At 45.1% G+C, this 22,182-nt stretch overlaps 1 pseudogene; it reads right to left on the bottom strand.

The window, feature by feature from the left end:
- Window positions 1–22,182, bottom strand: part of LOC119946746 — a 93,145-nt pseudogene that overhangs the window by 23,311 nt on the left and 47,652 nt on the right.

The raw sequence follows: 22,182 nt of genomic DNA on the forward strand, positions 1-22,182 counted from the left end.
TGGGAGTATATTAATGTCTGTATCCCTCTCTAGACTAAAAGCTCATTGAATGCAAGGAATGTGACTACCAATTCTATTGTATTGTACTCTCTCAAGTGCTTAGTACAGTGATCTGCACACAGAAAATCCTCACTAAACAGCAATGATTGATTTTCCTGTGTGGTGGGCTCCTTTCTTTATCATAAAATATTTGTTATATGTCTGCTATTATGCAGTGCTAAGCGCATGCTAATTAGGTATAGCGCAGTCTGTGGCTCACATGGGACTCACAGTAAAGTAGGAAGAGTACATGTATTGACGCCCCCCCCGCCCCCCATTTTGCAATTGAGGAAACTGAAGCACAGATAAATTAAATGACTTGCCCAAGGTCACACAGAAGTGGAGTGGCAGAGTGAGGATTACAACCCAGGCACTCTGGCTTCCAGGCTCCTAGGCCACTTTTCTTCCTACAACTACTTCTACTCGCTACTTCTAAAAAATTCTTATTGCCACATTTCTCTCTTACCTTACTGATATCTTCAACTTCTTTTTTTATGGTATCTGCTAAGCAGTTATTAAGTGTCAACCACTCTTCTAAGCACTAGGGGATATATAAGTTAATCATGCCAGATACAAGACCCTGTCCCACATGGGGTTCACAGTCTAAGTAGAAGGGAGAAGAGGTACTGAATCCCCATTTTGCAGTTGAGAAAACTGAGGCACAAAGAATTGAGTTGACTTGCCCAAAGGCATTCAGCAGGAAAATGGTAGAGCTGGGATTAGAACCCATGTCCTCTGGCTCCCAGACCTGGGCTTTATTCACTATGCAACTGTGTCTCTATCCGTCTCTTATCATCTTCATAGATATACAGCCTAATTGAACCTAGCATCTATTAGATGAAGGTAGCCCCAAAGTTAGGGAAGGGTACTGTGACTGCAAACACAAACAAAGCAGTCCACACACTGCCCAGCAAGGTATTTTGAAGTCCCTAACTGTACATTTTAATGTTCAACAGTTTCTATCTAAATTTATCACCTGGAATCCTTCACAAGATTGGTTTTGACAACAGCATCTTCCCCATAAGAAGAGTCATCATCTGATCCCTCTGACTGCTGATCTTCAATCATGGAACGCAATGGTCCTAACTTTAGACAGAATGGGGAAAGAGAAGAAAGAAAACATGTATTATTTAAACTCCTGATGAGAGCCCACTTTGTTCTAGTTCTTCTCCCCAATTTCCATCCATTTTCAAACCTCATAGAGTATGGGAATCACTCAATCTTTCAATCCTATAATAATAATAACAACAACAATAACGACTATTATGATGAAGATGACAGTGGTATTTGTGAAGTACGTACTTTGTGTCAACTGTTCTAAACCCCGGGGTAGTTACAAAATTATCAAGTTGGACACAGTCCCTTGTCCCACTTGGAGATCATAATCTAAACAGGATGGAGAACTGATGTTGAATCCCCATTTTGCACATGGTGGAACTGAGGCACAGAGAAGGTATGTGACTTGCTTAAAGTTTCACAGTAGACAAGTAATAATAATAATAATTGTTGTATTTGTTGAGCAATTACTATGTGCCAGGCACTGAACTAAGCTCTGGGATGGGCATGAGTATATCAGGTTGGGTACAGTCCCTATTCCACACAGGACTCACTGTTTCAATTCCCATTTTACAGAGGAGGTAACTGAGGCCCAGAGAAGTGAAGTGGCAGACAAGAGGCGGAGCCAGGATTAGAACATATGGCCTTCTGACTCCAAGGCCAGTGCTTTATCCACTACGCTGCGCTGCTCTTCAAATGGCAAGGATGGTTTAGAACACAGGTTCCTGACTCTCAGGGCCTGGCTCCCTTCCACTATGTCAGTACATCACACTGCTTCTCATGAAGACATATTACTTCTCAGAATGTGCTTATGTCTCCACTAAACCAGGATATGAATGCCTATCTTCTTCTTATTATAAAGCTGTATATTCCATCGATTATGTGACATTTCCCCATTCATTCATTCATTCAATCACATTTATTGAGCACTTCACTGTGTGCAGAGCACTGTACTAAGCACTTGGGAAGTCAAATCAGCAACATACAGAGATGATAGCATTTCCCCAAAATTATTATCTGACCCCTGTGAACTCCTTGAAAGAAACAACTATTAAATCTGAATTAAAATAAAAAATAACTGCCTCAATTTTGGGAACAATTTTTGTAAAACCAGAACATGGATGGGGCAATTATATGAGACATAAGAAAATGAAGTCTAGTAATTATGGAATTCAAAAATATGTTCTGATTTTGGTATTCCAGGTCTGTATAAGCTTGCATTATGATAACACTTCATTTATTCAAAACCTGAAAATGTCTCTCTGTATTTTGCTTCACCACGTTTCTGAAACCATGTAACCATGTTTCTTAAATGCAGACACAATACAGATTCTTAATATCATATAGCTATATAAAATCCAGACCAAAGAAATGTACTATTTCCAGCTTCTGAACTGCTACCTTCTGTTAATGAGGAATTATTCCTTCCTTTAGAACACAGATCATTCATTGAATCATATTTATTGAGAGCTCACCATGAACAGAGCACTGTACTAAGTGCTTGGGAGAGTATAGTACAATAATAATGTGGGGCTGTGGGGGTTTCAGCTGCAGCAGCTGCAGCACACCCCAGTCTCTCTCTTCACCAAGCAACAGAGGGAATCCAACAGGAACCATACAACTTTCCCATCAGAGGCTCCGGGGCCCTCATTCATTCATTCATTCATTCATTCAATCATATTTATTGAGCACTTACTGTGTGCAGAGCACTGTACTAAGTGCTTGGGAAGCACAAGTTGGCTCTCAGCGTTCCCTTTGGCTGGATTACCTTGCTGCCTCCCTGGGGACCTCCACCAACTCTTCTACTTATCACTGAGGAACCTCCAACCCAACCTGCCTTGCACCACCAAGGCAGGAAAGAGGAAGACAGATGCAGTAGGCAACTTCCACAAAACAGTGTGGCCTAATGAGAAGAGTCCAGGCACTGGAGTCAGAAGGAGAGAAGCAGCATGGCTCAGTGGAAAGAGCATGGGTTTTGGAGTCAGAGGTCATGGGTTCAAATCCCAGCTCCGCCACTTGTCAGCTGTGTGACTTTTGGCTAGTCACTTCACTTCCCTGGGCTTCAGTTACCTCATCTTTAAAATGGGGATTAAGACTGTGAGCACCCTGTGGGACAACCTGATCGCCTTGTAACCTCCCCAGCACAGTGCTTTGCACAGAGTAAGCGCTTAAAAAATAAATGCCATCATTATTAGTATTAATCCTGGCTCTTCTGCCTGCCTGCTGCATGACCCTTGGCAAATCACTCCACCTCTTTGTGTCTCAGTTCCCTCACTGTCTCTATCATACAAGTTGTCAAACACAAAGTAGTCTTCCCTGCAGTTAAGTGCACTAGATATACTAGTTGCCATACAGCTCTTGACAAGACTGTCGGGAATCTGGTTCCAAGCCTGATCAACTCAGACACACAGTTCCAGAGAAGGGTTTCTTCATCTTCCCTTTTAGGGTCAATTCATGAGTTTGAATCTAATTTTCATAAAAACAGCAAATGTTACTCAAATGGCTTACTGTTGCAGACATCTAATGCTTGAAGGACTGAATTAAAACACCACGGATAATGATGGCATCTATTTTAGAGCCACCATCTCTTGGTTACCCTTCAACAAGCCGTCCTCAAAAACAGTTGATGCTACAAGTGATCTTCTCTATAAATAGCCTTCAAGTTATCTTCCTCAACTTGGTGCTTAGCCAATTTAGTTAATACTGAATTAAATCCCTTAATCCTGCACCTTTTCTCTTGCACCCTCAAATGAATTCCATGCGGAAATTCACTTAGAGGAAGTATCTTCTGTCTGAATACCAGGTATTTGGGTAAAGTTTACTCTATTTGTAATTATAAGCATGGTTGTATACTGCAGTTTTTCTGCTCCTGTTCTTTTAATTAAGTATGCTAAATGAAACTTGTCTTTGGACTGTAGTATTCTGTGGCAGATTGAAAAATAGAGGATCATGTTCTGATTTGTAGCAGTAGGAATTGATATTCTTGTCAGCTTCTTCTGGCCAATTGATGTTCTCTTCTGAAGGCTAAGATTATTCACTACAAAAATGGATTTATCCTGACTCTATTGACTTAAAAATCTACTTCAGTGATGTTCCTTTTCTGGCAATGCATTTTGAATATTTTAGCCGATATCCACTGTTTCTAAATTAAATTATATACTCAAAAACAATTGTCAATTGCAGGATAGTTTTTATTTTTTGGAACATGAAAACTTGTCCTGTTGTTTTTATATCATTAAGAATGAGTATACAGTGCAAGAGAGTTGATAGAAACTTTCCCTGTCCATGACTAGCTAGCTTACAATCTAGAGAGAGACAGCGCTTAGAACAGTGCTTTGCACAGAGTAAGCACTCAACAAATGCCATTATTATTATTATTATATTAATATAAAGTATGAATATGGACATGGGGTAAATATCAACCAATCAACAGTATGGTGAATACCAATCAGTAAACAGTATTCACTGACTGATTAATTAGCCATATAGGCCACACTGCCACTCTCCCCACCTTCAAAGCCTTGATGAGGTTCCATCTCCTCCAAAACCTTCCCTTATTTTCCCTTTCTTTTCCCCAATTCCCCTTCCTTCTGGGTAGCACTGTCTATGCATTTAGACAGGAAACCCGTGGGCACTTGATATTCACTCACCTCAGCCCCACAGTACTTATGTACTTACCTGTAAATTATTTATTTATATTAATTCATTCAATCGTACTTATAGAAGCGCTTACTGTGTGCAGAGCACTGTACTAAGCGCTTGGGAAGTACAAGTCGGCAACATATAGAGACGGTCCCTACCCAACAACGGGCTCACGGTCTAGAAGGGGGAGACAGACAACAAAACAAAACATGTAGACAGGTGTCATATCCATCAGAATAAAAGTAGCTGTCAAGGTGTTGCAGGACATGGGTATGGTCACAGATGTGCAAGGCAAAGAGTCAAGCATAGGTGAAGACTCATCTGAGAAAGCAGAGCATAAATCTGTTGTAATTCTTCCTTCATCTGAGAAAACCATGGTCATTTCCTCTCCTAACTTCCCCTTGGACAATCAGGCCTTTGAGGTGAGGTGCCAGCTTGAGCTCTCAAAAAAAAAAAAAAAAAAAAAAGATTTATGCCTGTGTGGTATTATATTTAAAAAGTGAATTGGTAAAAGTGGACTGGCACTTAATTTCAGACTTCTCAAGGACAGAATAGCACTTCGTGTAAGTGGGTGCTAAGTACAATTGTTGTAAAATTCACACAATTTAGTCTTAGTTCTAAATTCTACGCAGAAGCCACCCAGTGCCCTAACTGAATAGATGTTCAGTATCCATTTGGTGCCCCCGTTCAGTTTGTGTCTAGTTTAGTACTGTTCATAAAGTGGGCACTAAAAGCACACAGTGTATCAGTTTGCCCAGTGTCCCTTCCATTCAGCATTTTGTAAATACTGTGTTCTCATTTTGGTAATTCTACACACCGAGGGGTTCAAAGCTGCAAACAAAGTAGAGTGTTCACTACAGAGTTGATGCCTAGCATAATCCTTTGCTTTCAGAAGAAACTCTTTATATGGTTCTAAAGCAGCCAGAATATACTGAAAATAGGAAAGTCTACACCCTGTAGGCACTCAGTATGGTGCTATGGTGTATGTAGATAAAATTCATTCTGTTTGGTGTTCTGCAAATACCCTGAGAAGCAGCATGGCCTATTGGATAGAGCATGAGCCTGGGAGACAGAAGGACCTAGGTTCTAATCCTGGCTCTGCCACTTGTCTGCGGGTGACCTTGGGCAAGTCACTTAACTTCTATGTATCTCAGTAACCTCATCTGTAAATTGGGGATTAATATTATGAGCCCCATGTGGAACTTGGACGGGTGTCCAATCTGATTATCTTTTATCTACCCCAGCACTTGGTACAAACCCTGGCACATAATAAGCTCTTAAGAAATACCATAACAAAAGCAAAGTACAAACATGTCTCCTAAAAACTGTTGGCTTGAAAACAGTTTTGCAACCATCTTTTCCATAAACCACCCCAAGTTAAGTCAATTAGAGAAGCAGCCTGGCTCAGTGGAAAGAGCATGGGCTTTGGAGTCAGAGGTCATGGGTTCAAATCCCAGCTCTGCCAAATGTCAGCTGTGTGACTTCGGGCAAGTCACTTCACTTCTCCGGGCCTCAGTTACCTCATCTGTAAAATGGGGATTAAGACTGTGAGCCCCCTGTGGGACAACCTGATCACCTTGTAACCTCCCCAGTGGTTAGAACAGTGCTTTGCACATAGTAAGCGCTTAATAAATGCCATTATCATTATTATTATTATTGTTATTATCTCCAGAGCTGGCCAGTTACCTACTGACTTTGCTCTTGAATACTGGTCAAAAGAATGCCCAAGGAAAGGATTCTTTTGCCCCTGGAGTTGCCCATTCTCTCTCATCTCTCTCATTCTGTCTTGAAGCCTGGTTCCCATGAATCATTCAAGTTTGTTTGTCTTTCTTGTCCCTGGAACAGGCTAATATCCCCCAGTTTTGTTCTCCTTTTGTTGCCGACTTGTACTTCCCAAGCGCTTAGTACAGTGCTCTGCACACAGTAAGCGCTCAATAAATACGATTGATTGATTGATTGATTGATTGATTGAGTAGGGATTGTCTCTATTTGCTGCTGAATTGTACTTTCTAAGTGCTTAGTACAGTGCTTTGCACACAGTAAGCGCTCAATAAATATTATTGAATGAATTATGGCTATATGCACATCATTAATAAAATAGAGTAGTAAATATGCAAGTAAAATAGAGTATTAAATATGTACAAATATATAAAAGTTCTGTGGGGAGGGGAAGGAGGTAGGGCCAGGGGGGCGATGGGGAGGGAAGGAGGAGAGGAAAAAGGGGGCTCAGTCAGGGAAGGCCTCCTGGAGGAGGTGAGCTCTCAGTAGGGCTTTGAAGGGAGGAAGAGAGCTAGTTTGGCAGATGTGTGGAGAGAGGGCATTCCAGGCCAGGAGAAGGACGTGGACCAGGGGTTGACGGTGGGACAGGTGAGAACAAGTCACAGTGAGGAGGTTAGTGGCAGAGGAGCGGAGGGTGCGGGCTGGGCTGTAGAAGGAGAGAAGGGAGGTGAGGTAGGAGGGGGCAAGGTGATGGAGAGCCTTGAAGCCAAGAGGGAGGAGTTTTTGCTTGATTTGAAGGTTGACAGGCAATCACTGGAGATTTTTGAGGAGGGGAGTGACATGCCCACAGTGTTTCTGCACACAGATAATCCAGGCAGCAGAGTGAAGTATAGACTGAAGCAGGGAGAGACAGGAAGATGGGAGATCAAAGAGGAGGCTGTTGCAGTAATCCAGTCAGGATAGGATGAGAGATTGAACGGCAAGGTAGTGGTTTGGATGGAGAGGAAAGGGCAGATCTTGGTGATGTTGTGGAGGTGAGACCGGCAGGTTTTGGTGATGGATTGGATGTGTGAGGTGAATGAGAGAGTGGAGTCAAGGATGACACTAAGGTTGCAGGCTTGTGAGAAAGGAAGGATGGTAGTGCCATCTACAGTGATGGGAAAGTCAGGGAGAGGACAGGGTTTGGGAGGGAAGATAAGGAACTCAGTCTTGGACACGTTGAGTTTTAGATTGAACGGCAAGGTAGTGGAAAACTCCTCGACCTCTCAGCTGCCTTTGACACTGTGGACCATCCCCTTCTCAACACGTTATCCAACTTTGCCTTCACGGACTCCATTCTCTCCTGGTTCTCCTCTTATCTCTCTGGTCATACATTTTCAGTCTCCTTCGCAGGCTCCTCTTCCCCCTCCCATCCCCTCCCATCCCCTAACCATAGGGGTCACTTAAGATTCAGTTCTTGGTCCCCTTCTATCCTCCACCTTGGTGAACTCATTTGCTCCCACGGCTTCAACTACTATCTGTGTGGGGATGATACTTTCATTCATTCTTTCAATCGTATTTACTGAGCACTTACTGTGTGCAGAGCACTGTACGAAGCACTTGGGAAGTACAAGTTGGCACCATATAGAGATGGCCCTTACCCAACAACAGGCTCACAGTCTAGAAGGGGGAGACAGACAACAAAACAAAACACGCGGACAAGTGTCAAGTCAACAGATTAAATAGAAGTAAAGCTAGATGCACATCATAAACAAAATAAATAGATGTTGCCAAATTGTACTTCCCAAGCGCTTTGTACAGTACTCTGCATACAGTTAGCGCTCAATAAATACGATTGAGTGAATGAATGAATGAATGAGTGGGGGCGATGGGTGTACTTCAGATCCCACTCATTCACAACTTATGAGACTATAAGTTATAGTTGGCAACTATTGAATGAATTATAGCTATATGCACGTCATTAATAAAATAGAATAGGAAATAGGTACAAGTTAAATAGATAGAGTAATAAATCTGTACAAACATATATACAGGTGCTGTGGGGAGGGGAAGGAGGTAGCGTGGGGGGGATGGGGAGGTGGAGAGGAAGGAGGGGACTCAGTCTGGGAAGGCCTCCTGGAGGAGGTGAGCTCTCAGTAGGGTTTCGAAGGGAGGAAGAGAGCTAGCTTGGCAGATGTGTGGAGGGAGGACATTCCAGGCCAGGGGGAGGACGTGGGCCAGACAGCGACGGTGGGACAGACAAGAACGAGGCACGGTGAGGAGGTTAGTGGCAGAGGAGCGGAGGGTATGGGCTGGGCTGTAGAAGGAAAGAAGGGAGGTGAGGTAGGAGGGTGCGAGGTGATGGAAAGCCTTGAAGCTGAGAGTGAGGAGTTTTTGCCTGATGTGTAGGTTGATGGGTAGCCACTGGAGATTTTTGAGGAGGGGAGTTACATGCCCAAAGCGTGTCTGTACAAAGATGATCCGGGCAGCAGTGTGAAGTATAGACTGAAGTGGGGAGAAACAGGAGGATGGGAGATCAGAGAGGAGGCTGATGCAGTAATCCAGTCGGGATAGGATGAGAGATTGAACCATCAGGGTTGCGGTTTGGATGGAGAGGAAAGGGCGGATCTTGGCGATGTTGCGGAGGTGAGACCAGCAGGTTATGGTGACGGATTGGATGTGAGGGGTGAACGAGAGAGCGGAGTCCAGGATGACACCAAGGTTGTGGGCTTGTGAGATGGGAAGGATGGTAGTGCCATCTACAGTGATGGGAAATTCAGGGAGAGAGCAGGGCTTGGGAGGGAAGATAAGGAATTCAGTCTTGGACATATCGAGTTTTAGATGGCAGGCAGACATCCAGATGGAGTTGTCCTGAAGACAGGAGGACACATGAGCCTGAAGGGAGGGAGAGAGAGCAGGGGCAGAGATGTAGATTTGGGTGTCATCAGCGTAGAGATGATAGTTGAAGCTGTGGGAGCGAACGAGTTCACCAAGGGAGTGAGTGTAGATAGAGAACGGAAGGGGACCAAGAACTGACCCTTGAGGAAACCCTATATTAAGGGGATGGGAGGGGGAGGAGGAGCCCGCAAAGGAGATTGAGAATGAATGGCCGGAGAGATAAGAGGAGAACCAGGAGAGGACGGAGTCTGTGAAGCCAAGGTTGGATAGCATGTTGAGGAGAAGGGGGTGGTCCACAGTGTGGCAGGCAGGTGAGAGGGCGAGGAGGATTAGGATAGAGTAGGAGCCGTTGGATTTGGCAGGCAGGAAGTCACTCGTGACCTTTGAGAGGGCGTTTTGGTGGAATATAGGGGATGGAAGCCAGATTGGAGGGCGTCGAGGAGAGAGTTGGCATTGAGGAATTCGAGGCAGCGGGTGTAGCCGACTCGTTCAAGCAGTTTGGAAAGGAATGGTAGGAGGGAGATAAGGCAATAACTAGAAGCGTAGGTGGCATCAAGAGAGGGTTTTTTTTAGGATGGGGAGACGTGGGCATGTTTGAAGGCAGAGGGGAAGGAACCAGTAGAGAGTGAGCAGTTGAAGATGGAAGTTAAGGAGGGGAGGAGGGAAGAGGTGAGAGATTTCATAAGATGAGAGGGAATGGGGTCAGAAGCACAGGTGGCTGGAGTAGCACTTGAGAGGAGGGAGGAGATCTCATCTGAGGATACTGCTGGGAAGGATGGGAGAGTAGCAGAGAGGGTTGAGAGCAGGGGGCTTGGAGAAGGGGGAGGAGTGACTTCGAGGAGCTCAGACCTGATGGAGTTAATTTTACTGATGAAGTAGGAGGCCAGATCGTTGGGGGTGAAGGAAGGAGGAGGGGGAGGAACAGGGGGCCTGAGAAGGGAGTTAAATGTTAAAAATCTTGTTAGTTTAAATTAATTAACTTCAAATTAATTAACTTAAGTTGATTTAAATTTAATTTAGACACCCAAATCTACATCTCCTCCCCTGTTCTCTCTCCCTCCCTCCAGGTTCACATCTCCTCCAGCCTTCAAGACACCTCTTCTTGGATGTTCTCCCACCTCTTCAAACTCTACATGTCCAAGACACCCAAATCTACATCTTTGCCCCTGCTCTCTCTCCCTCCCTCCAGGCTCATGTCTCCTCCTGCCTTCAGGACATCTCCACCTGGATGTCTGCCTGCCATCTAAAACTCATTATTCCAAGACTGAACTCCTTATCTTCCTTCCCAAACCCTGTCCTCTCCCTGACTTTCCCATCACTACACGGCACTACCATCCTTCCCGTCTCACAAGCCCACGACCGTGGTGTCATCCTCGACTCCGCTCTCTTGTTCACCCCTCACATCCAATCTGTCACCAAAATCTGCCGGTCTCAACTCCACAACATCGCCAAGAACCGCCCTTTCCCTTCCATCCAAACTGCTACCTTGCTGGTCCAATCTCTCATCTTATCCCGACTGGATTACTGCATCAGCCTCCTCTCTGATCGCCCATCCTCCTGTTTCTCCCCACTTCATTCTACACTTCACGCTGCTGCCTGGATCATCTTGGTGCAGAAACGCTCTGGGCATGTTACTGCCCTCCTCAAAAATCTCCAGTGGCTGCCTGTCAACCTAGGAATCAAGCAAAAACTCCTCATTCTCGGCTTCAAGGCTCTCCATCACCTCGCCCCCTCCTACCTCACCTCCCTTCTCTCCTTCTACAGCCCAGCCTGCACCCTCTGCTCCTCTGCCGCTAACCCCCTCACTGTACCTCATTCTTACCTGTTCCACCGTCGACCCGTGGCCCACGTCCTCCTCCTGGCCTGGAATGTCCTCCGTCCACACATCCACCAAGCTAGCTCTCTTTCTTCCTTCAGAGCCCTATTGAGAGCTCACCTCCTCCAAGAGGCCTTCCCAGACTGAGCCCCCATTTTCCTCTCCTCTTCCCTGTTCCCTCTGCCCTACCTCCTTCCCCTCCCCGCAACACCTGTATATATGTTTGTGCCGATTTATTACTCTATTTTACTTGTACATATTTACTCCTATTTATTTTGTTAATGACATGCATTTAGCTTAAATTCTATTTGTTCTGATGACTTGACACCTGTCCACATGTTTTGTTTTGTTGTCTGTCTCCCCCTTCTAGACTGTGAGCCCGCTGTTGGGTAGGGACCGTCTCTATATGTTGACAACTTGTACTTCCCAAGCGCTTAGTACAGTGCTCTGCACACAGTAAGCGCTCAATAAATACGATTGAATGAATGAATGAATGAATGAAAGACAGAGCTCCTTATCTTCTCTCCCAAGGCTGCTCTTCTCCCGAACTTTCCTGTCACTGTATACTGCATAACCATCGTTCCTGTTTTACAAGCCCGCAAACTTGGTGTCTTCTTTGACTACTCTCTCATTCAACCTAAATACACAATCCATCACCAAGTCCTGGCAATCTCACCTTCACAACATCACCAAGATCCGCCCTTTACTTTCCATCTAATCTGCTACCACTTTAGTACATTCACTCAACCTATCTCGTCTGGATTACTGCATCAGCCTCCTTTCTTAATCCCAACCTCCTGCTTTTCCCCACTTCAGTCCATACTTCACTCCACTGCCTGATTACCTTTTTACAGAAACCTGCAGGGCACGTCAACTCCCTCCTCAAAAATCTCCAGTGGTTGTTTATCAAGCTAGGTATTCAACAAAAACTCTTCAACATTGGCTTTAAAGCTCTCTTTCACCTTGCCCTCTCCTACCTCACCTCCCTTATCTCCTTCTACATCCCAGCCCTCACACTATGCTCCTCTAGTGCTAACCTTGTTACTATGCCTCGATCTTGCCAGTCTCGCGGCTGATCCCTGGCCCATGACCTACCTCTGACCTGGAATGCCCTCCCTCCTCAAATCTGCCAGACAATCACTCTTCCCCGCTTCAAAGCCCTGATGAAGGTGGGCCTCCTGCAAGAGACCTTCCCGGACTAACCCCCACTTTTCCTCAGCTCCCACTCCCTTCCCTCCCTCGACTCGCTCCCTTTGCTCTTCCGCCATCTCTCCACCCCACAGCACTTACGTACATATGTATATATCTATAATTCTATTTATTTATATTTGTACCTGTTTACTTCTATTGATATTTTTCTCCACCCCCTCTAGACTGTGAGCCCATTGTGGGCAGGGATTGTCTCTCTTTATTGCTGAATTGTACATTCCAAGCACTTAGTACAGTGCTGTGCACACAGTAAGCTCTCAATAAATATGAATGAATGAATGAATGAATGAATGAATGAATGAATGAACAAGCCCATAACTTTGGCATTATCCTTGACTTCTCTGTCTTGTTCCGCATACATATTCATTTTATCACTAAATCCTGTCAGTTCTACTTTCACAACATCATCAAAATCTGCCCCTTCCTCTCCATCCAAACTGCTACCAAACATAACTCTCACCCCGTCCCTCCCTAATAACCACCTTCAGCCATTCAGTCTCCAATGGCTTTGTCCTCACTGCCTTCAGACATGCCCATGTCTCCCCTAAATAACCCTCCCTTGACCCCACGCTCCCCCCAGTTATTGCCCCATCTCCTTCCTACCCTTCCTCTTCAAACTTCTTGAGCAAGTCGTCTACACTTACTGTCTCAAATTACTCTCCTCCAATTCTCTCCTGAATCCCTTCCAACCTGGCTTCTGTCCCCCTCACTCCACAGAAACCTCCCTCTCAAAGGTACCAATGCTCTCTTTCTTGCCAAATCTAATAGCTTTCATTCATTCATTCAGTTGTATTTACTGATTGCACACTGTGTGCAGAGCACTTTACTAAGCACTTGGAAAGTACAATTCAGCAACAAAGAGAGACAATCCCTGCCCACAAACATGCTCACAGTCTAGAAGGGGGGAGACAGGCATCAAAACAAGTAAACAGGCATCAACAACATCAATATAAATAAATAGAATTATAGATATATATAGATATGTATATATGTGTATATATATATACATCAAACTAGTAAACAGGCATTAATATAAATAAGTGAAGTGTGGACTGAAGTGGGAAAGACAGGAGGTTTTGGAGATCAAAAAGGATGCTGATGCAGGAATCCAGTCGGGATACGATAAGTGATTGTCCTAATGTGGTAGCAGTTTGGATGGAGAAGAAAGGGCAGATCTTGGCGATGTTGTGAAGGTGAGACCGGCAGGTATGGGTGACAGATTGGATATATGGGGTGAATGAGAGAGTGGAATCATGGATGACACCGAGGTTACATTTCGTTAGATGGGAAGAATGGTTCCCACCTTCACAACATCGCTAAAATCCATGCCTTTATCTCCATCTGCTGCCACATTAATACAATCACTTATTCTATCACTCCTGGATTACTGCATCAGCCTGCTTGTTGACCTCCCAACTTCCTGACTTTTCCATTCCAAGCCATACTTCACTCAGCTTCCTGGATCATCTTTCTACAGAAATGATCAAGACAGGTCACCCCCTCCTCAAAATTCTTCATTGTTTACCTCTACACCTCCATATCAAACAAAAACTCCTCACCATTGACTTTAAAGCTCTCCATCACCTTGCCCACTCCAACCTCACCTCGCTTCTCTACTAGTACAACCCAAGCCACATAATTCACTCTTCTGGTGCTAACCTTCTCACTGTGCCTTGATGTCACTTATCTTGCCACTTACCCCTGGCCCACATTCTGCCCTGAACTGGAACACCCTCCTTCTTCAAATCCTACAAACAATTACTCTCCTCCACCTCAAAGCCTACTTTGAAGGCACATCTCCTCCAAGTGGCCCTCCCAGACAAAGCCCCACTTTTCCTCATCTCCCATTCCCATCTGCGTAACCCTAACTTGCTCCCTTTACTCTCCCTCCCCACCTCAGCCCCACAGCAATTACACACACACACACACACACACACACACACACATATATATAGCTGTACTTTTATTTATTTTTTTTGATATCTGTCTCCCCGCCTCTACACTTCAATCTTGTTGTGGACAGGGATTGTTACTGCTTGTTGTTGTATTGTATTGTTCTTTTCCATATGCTTAGTACAGTGTTCTGCAAACAGTAATTGCTTAATAAATATGATTTCATGAATTAATTAATGCAAGCACTTATCTTAGCTCACCTTGATTACTGTATCAGTTTCCTTGCTTACTTCTATGTCTTCTGTCTCTCCCTACACCAATCCATATTCCATTTTGCTACCTTAATCACTTTCCTTCAAAAACATTCAGACCATGTTTCCCCACTCCTCAAGAAACTCTAGTGGTTGCTCATCCATCTTTGCAGCAAACAAAAACTCCTCACCATTGGTTTTAAAACACCAAATCACCTTGCTCCCTCCTACCTCATCTTGCTACTCGACTAATACAACCAAGCTCATGTATTACGTGCTAATGCTAACCTTCTCACTCTCATATATCTAACCGCCAACCTCTCGCCCACATCCGACCTCTGTTCTGGAATGCCGTCCCCCCTCATTCATTCATTCATTCACTCATTCATTTAGTCGTATTTATTGAGCATCTACTGTGTGCAGATCACAGTACTAAGTGGTTGGGAAGTACAAGTTGGCAACATATAGAGATGGTCCCTACCCAACAGCGGGCTCACAGTCTAGAAGGGGGAGACAGACAACAGAACAAAACATATTAACAAAATAAAATAAATAGAATAAATATGTATAAGTAAAATAAATAAATAGAGTAATAAATATGGACAAACATATATACGTATATACAGGTGCTGTGGGGAGGGGAAGGCGGTAGGGTGGGGGAGGGGGAGAAGGGGGAGAGGAAGGAGGGGGCTCAGTCTGGGAAGGCCTTCCAGACAGATAATGGCTCTTCCCCACTTCAAAACATTATTGAAGGCACACCTCCTCCATGAAGCCTTCCCTGACTAAGATATCCTCACCTCTTCTCCCACTTCCTTCTGTGCCACTCTTATTTGCTCCTTCATTCATCCTCCCTCTCATCCCCACAGCACATATATATTTATCTGTAATCTATCTATCTATCTATCTATCTATCTATCTATCTATCTATCTATCTATCTATCTATCTATCTATCTATCTATCTATCTATCTATCTATCTATCTATCTATCTATCTATCTATCTATCTATCTATCTATCTATCTATCTATCTATCTATCTATCTATCTATCTATCTATCTATCTATCTATCATCTATCTATCTATCTATCTATCTATCTATCTATCTATCTATCTATATCTATCTATCTATCTATCTATCTATCTATCTATCTATCTATCTATCTATCTATCTATCATCTATCTATCATCAATCAATCAATCAATCAATCTATCTATCTATCTATCTATCTATCTATCTATCTATCATCTATCTATCTATCTATCTATCTATCATCTATCTATCTATCTATCTATCATCTATCTATCTATCTATCTATCTATCTATCTATCTATCTATCTATCTATCTATCTATCTATCTATCTATCTGTCTATCTAATTTATCTATCTAATCTCCCACTCTAGACTGTGAGCTCTTTGTGGGCGGGAATGTGTCTGTTTGTTGTAATATTGTACTCTTCCAAGCACTTGGTACAGTGCTTTGCACACAGCAAGCACTCCATAAATATGACTGAATGAATGAATGAAGTGCACTGGGTGAGCTGTAGTAGGAAGTGGGTTGGAAAACTTCTGATATCCTTAAGGAGTGGGGAGCCATGAAACGAAATGATTTTTCAGAAAAATGATCTGGACAGAGTTAAGTCATGCCTGAAATGGGGAGAGATAGGAGGGTGGAAGGTCATAGAGAAAGCTCCTTGCTGACCTCCCAGCCTCCTTTCTCTCCTCACTCTAGTCAGTACTATGCTCTGCTGCCTGGATAATTTTCTACAAAAACATTCAGGATGTGTCACCCCACTCCTAAAACAACTCCAGTGGTTGCCCATCCACCGCTGCATCAAACAAAAACTCCTCACCATTGGCTTTAAATTGACTGATTTAAAGGACTCCAACACCTTGCCCCCTCATTCATTCATTCATTCAATCATATTTACTGAGCACTTACTGTGTGCAGAGCACTGTACTAAGCGCTTGGAAAGTACAAGTTGGCAACATATAGAGACGGTCCCTACCCAACAGCAGGCTCACAGTCTAGAAGGGGGAGACAGACAACAAAACAAAACCTATTAACAAAATAAAATCAAGAGAATAGTAAATATGTACAAGTAAAATAAATAGAGTAATAAATATGTACAACCATATATACAAGTACTGTGGGGAGGGGAAGGAGGTAGGGTGGAAGGGATGGGGAGAGGAGCAGGAGAGCAAGGAGGGGGCTCAGTCTGAGAAGGCCTCCTGGAGGAGGTGAGCTCTCAGTAGGGCTTTGAAGGGAGGAAGAGAGCTAGCTTGGCAGATGTGCAGAGGGAGGGCATTCCAGGCCAGAGGGAGGACGTGGGCCAGGGGTCGACGGTGGGACAGGAGAGAACGAGGCACAGTGAGGAGGTTAGCAGCAGAGGAGCGGGGGTGCGGGCTGGGCTGTAGAAGGAAAGAAGGGAGGTGAGGTAGGAGTGGGCGAGGTGATGGAGAGCCTTGAGGCCGAGAATGAGGAGTTTTTGCCTGATGCATAAGTTGATTGGTAGCCACTGGAGATTTTTGAGGAGGGGAGTAACATGCCCAGACCGTTTCTGCACAAAGATGATCTGGGCAGCAGCGTAAAGTATAGATTGAAGTGAGGAGAGACAGCAGAATGGGATATAAGAGAGGAGGTTGATGCAATAATCCAGTCGGGATAGGATGACAGATTGAACCAGCAAGGTAGTGGTTTGGATGGAGAGGAAAGGGCAGATCTTGGCGATGTTGCGGAGGTGAGACCGGCAGGTTCTGGTGACGGATTGGATGTGAGGGGTGCACGAGAGAGCGGAGTCGAGGATGACACCAAGGTTGCGGGCTTGTGAGAAGGGAAGGATGGTAGTGCTGTCTACAGTGATGGGAAAGTCAGAGGGAGGGCAGGGCTTGGAAGGGAAGATAAGGAGTTCAGTCTTGGATATATTGAGTTTTAGATGGCAGGCAGACATCCAGATGGAGATGTCTTGAAGGCAGGAGGAGATGCGGGCCTGAAGGGAGGGAGAGAGAGCAGGGGCAGAGATGTAGATTTGGGTGTCATCAGCATATAGATGATAGTTGAAGCCATGGGAGCGAATGTGTTCACCAAGGGAGTGAGCGTAGATAGAGAACAGAAGGGGACCAAGAACTGACCTTTGAGGAACCCCTACAGTAAGGGGATGGGAGGGGGAGGAGGAGCCCTCAAAAGAGACTGAGAATGAATGGCCAGAGAGATAAGAGGAGAACCAAGAGAGGACAGAGTCTGTGAAGCCAAGATTGGATAGCATGTTGAGGAGAAGGGAGTGGTCCACAGTGTGGAAGGTAGCTGAGTGGTCGAGGAGTATTAGGATAGAGTAGGAGTCGTTCGTTGGATTTGGCAAGGAGGAGGTCATTGGTGACCTTTGAGAGGGCAGTTTCAGTGGAATGTACGGGACGGAAGCCAGACAGGAGGGGGTCGAGGAGAAAGTTGGCATTGAGGAATTCGAGGCAGTGGGTATAGACGACTTGTTCAAGGAGTTTGGAAAGGAATGGTAGGAGGAAGATAGGGCGATAACTAGAAGGGGAGGTGGGGTCAAGAGAGGTTTTTTTTAGGATGGGGGAGACGTGGGCATGTTTGAAGGCAGAGGGGAAGGAACCAGTGGAGAGTGAGCAGTTGAAGATGGAAGTTAAGGAAGGGAGGAGGGATGGGGCGAGAGATTTCATAAAATGAGAGGGAATGGGGTCAGAAACACATGTGGCCAGAGTAGCACTTGAGAGGAGAGAGGAGATCTCATCTGAAGATACTGCTGGGAAGGATGGGAGAGCAGCAGAGAGGGCTGAGAGCCGGGGGGTTGCAGAAGGGGGAGGAGTGACTTTGAGGAGCTCAGACCTGATGAAGTTAATTTTACTAATGAAGTATTAGGCCAGATCACTGGGGGTGAGGGAAACAGGATGGGGAGGAACAGGGGGCCTGAGAAGGGAGTTAAATGTATGGCAGAGCTGACGGGAATGAGGGGCATGGGTGTCAATAAGGGAGGAGAATTAGTTTTGTCTGGCAAAGGAGAGGGAGGAGTTAAGGCAGGAAAAGATAAACTTGAAGTGAACGAGGTTGGCTTGGTGTTTAGACTTTCGCCAGCAGTGTGTAGCAGCTTGAGCATAAGAGCAGAGGAGACAGACAGTGGCAGTGATCCAGGGCTGTGGGTTAGTAGTACAAGAGCAGCGAAGGGAAAGGGGAGTGAGTGAGTCAAGCTGAGTAGACAGGGTAGAGTTGAGAGCAGTAATCTGATCGTCAAGATTGGGTAGAGAGGAAAGGGCGGCGAGGTGGCGTGTGAGGCACTCAGAAAGATGGACGGGATTGAGAGAGTGGAGGTCTCTTTGAGGTAGTAGTATAGATTTACAGGGGAGAGGAGTGTGAGTGAGGAGGCAGTTGAGAAGGCTATGATCAGAGAGAGGGATTTCAGAGTTGGTGAGGGTGGAGATAGTGCAGCAGTAGGAGATGATGAGGTCGAGGGTGTGGCCAAGTTGGTGAGTGGGCGAGATGGGGTGGAGCAGGAGGTTGGCAGCGTCAAGGAGAGATAGAAGGCGGGTGGCAGAGGAGTCACCAGGGATATCCATATGGATGTTGAAGTCTCCGAGGATCAGAGTGGGCATGGAAAAGGAGAGAATGAAGGTGAGGAAGGGGTCAAAATCATTAAAGAAGTTGGAGGTGGGGCGGGGGGGGCGGTAGATGATGGCTACAAGAATCTGGAGGGGGTGGTAGAGGTGAATAATGTGGGCTTCAAAGGAAGGGAAGGAAAGGGAAGGGGGAGGAGGGATGGTGAGAAAGCGACATTGGGGGGGCGAGAAGGAAACCGACACCTCCTCCTTTTGCGGTGAGTCTGGGGGAGTGGGAGAAGAAGAGGCCTCCACTGGAGAGAGCAGCAGAAGAGACTGTGTCGTCCGGAGACAGCCATGTTTCAGTTAGGGCGAGGAGGAGTAGAGAGCTGGAAAGGAATAGGTCCAGGTTGAAAGGGAGTTTACCTATAATGGAGCGGGGTTCTAGAGGCCACACCTGGCAGCAGCTGTGGAGTCAGGGGAGGGAGGGGGAAGAGTGCAAGGGCTGGGGAGGGTTTGGATTGGGGTGAGTTGTTGGGGGCCTGGGTGGGGAGAGTGGGAAGAAGGGCGGCAATGAGAAAGGAGAACTGGGATGGGGTGGGGATGGGGAGGAGGGGAGGGAGAGGGCTGGGAGGGAGGAGTTTAGGGTTGGCGCTGGTACAGAGGGATCCTGAGTAGGGGGTGAGGGGGAGAGGTGACGGGGGAGGGGGGAAGGGAGGGAAAAAGTTGGGTGGGAGAGGGGAAGGGGAAGGTGAGGAATGGGAATGGCAGTTGGGAGCAGGGGAATTGATAGTTCATGGTGAGGTCAGCAAGGTAAAGGACAGCACAGCGGGAGGTTAACAATTGAAATGCAGAAGCAATAACACAGTAGCAGTGATATAAGTAGGTGATGGCATCACAGAGGGTAGTTAACAATTAACATGCTATGGCAATAATAAAATAGGCAGATGATGATGCCCTTCTACCTCACCTTGCTTCTCTCCTACAACCCAACTCACACACTTTGCTCCTTATGTGCTAACCTTCTCCCTGTGATTTGATCTCACCTATCTCACCACTGAACCCTCGCCCAAGTGCTGCCTCTGGCGTGGAATGCCCTCCTTCCTCAAACCCAACAAACAATTATTCTCCCCTGGTTCAAAGCTTTAGTGAAGTCCCATCTCCTCCAAGAGGCCTTCCTAGACTAAGCCCCACTTTTCCTCATCTTCCACTCCCTTCTGTATCACCGTGAATTGTTCCCCTTGTTCTTCCCCACTCTCAGCGCTACAGCACTGTGTACATATCTGTAATTTTATTTATTTGTATTCTTGTTTTGTCTCCCAACTTCCAGACTGTAAGATCGTTGTGGTCAGGGGAGTATGTCTGCTTATTATTGTACTATGCTATTGTACAATAGTTTAGTTCAGTGTTCTGAACACAGCAACTATTCAGTAAATACCACTGAATGTATAAATGAATAAATGAATGGGATAAGTGCTTGGATTAGTGTAGTAGCAGTTTAGATGGAGACGAAAGGGAAGATTTTAGAAATATTGAAACATAGAAATGACAAGATCTGGTGGCACATTGACTATGTCTAGATTATAGTCCTTGTGGGTAGAGAATGGGTTGACCAACTCTGCTATACTGTACTTGCCCAAGCACTTAGAAAAGTGCTCTGCACACAGTAAGCACCGTATTAATCATATGTAGCTGGGGAACGTGACTGTTTAATATTGCACTGGACTCTCCCATGTGCTTTGTACAGTGCTTTGCACACAGTAAGCACTTAATAAATGTGACTGACTGAATGAATAGTAAGCACTTGATAAATACCACAATTATTATTATAATTATTACTCTGCACATTGTAAGTGCTCAGTAAATATGATTGATTGATAAATTCATTCATTCACATTTATTGAGCACTTACTGTGTGCACAGCACCATACTAAGCATTTGGAAAATACAATTCGGCAACAGATGGAGACAGATGGAGATGGAGACAGTCCCTACTCAATCCCTACTATGTGACAGGCACTGTGCTAAGGTCTGGGGTAGATATAAGATAATCAGATTGGACACAGTCCTGGCCCCACTTAGCGGGTCTCAGTCTTAATCCCCATTTGAAAGATGAGGGAATTGAGGCCCAGAGAATTTAAGTTGCTTGTCCAAGGTCACATAGTAGATGTGGCAGATCTGGGATTAAAACCCAGGTCCTTCTGACTCCAGGCCCTTGGTCTACCCACTAGGTACTAAGCACTTGGGATAATACAATGTAATAGAGTTAGTAGATAAATTCCCTGCCTAAAATGAGTTTACAATCTAGAATCTACTGAGATGTGGGTTGAACTTGAGAGATGAGATAATGCTTAGGTTAGGGACTTTTGAGATAGCAAGGATGAAGATGCTGTTGTCTATAGTGATGGAAAACATAGGGGAAGGGTGGGAAGTTGTGGAGTTCTGCTTCTGATCTATTAAATTTAAGGTGTCAACAGGAGATCGAGGTAGAGATGTCCTGAAGGCAGGAGGAAAAATGTGAGACTGCAGAGAAGGATTGCTCTAATTCTAGCAATGCAGGTGGGTGTGGTCTCAAGTAGGCTAATTCAAGAAAGAAATCCAGAACAGAATCCTATAAGAAGCAGCACTGGCCCTTGAAAAATGTCCTGGACTTATTGCCACTGGTAAATGAGTACCATGCTTTCACTACTTCAAATCACCTAAGTAATTAGCCTTGCTGTCAGATTTTTATATCTTTTTGAACTTGGAAAAATTAATAAAATTTCTGGGAAAGTACAATGCAACTTGGAATCATCCATGATTTAAAGCATCATGGCTACTACACTGATCCCAGCTCCGCCAACTGTCAGCTGTGTGACTTTGGGCAAGTCACTTCACTTCTCTGGGCCTCAGTTACCTCATCTGTAAAATGGGGATTAAGACTGTGAGCCTCCCGTGGGACAACCTGATCACTTTATAACCTCCCCAGCGCTTAGAACAGTGCTTTGCACATAGTAAGCACTTAATAAATGCCATTATTATTATTATATCCACGCCTTATCCTAGTCTGGCTTGATTAACCTCCTTGCTAGACTTCTGCTCCTCTTCTGCTTCCTACTGTCCTGAACTCTCTCCTTCTCTGTAGTCTCACA

The sequence above is a fragment of the Tachyglossus aculeatus genome, chromosome Y3 (assembly GCF_015852505.1).
Source record: "Tachyglossus aculeatus isolate mTacAcu1 chromosome Y3, mTacAcu1.pri, whole genome shotgun sequence".
NCBI classification, from domain to species: Eukaryota; Metazoa; Chordata; class Mammalia; order Monotremata; family Tachyglossidae; genus Tachyglossus; species Tachyglossus aculeatus.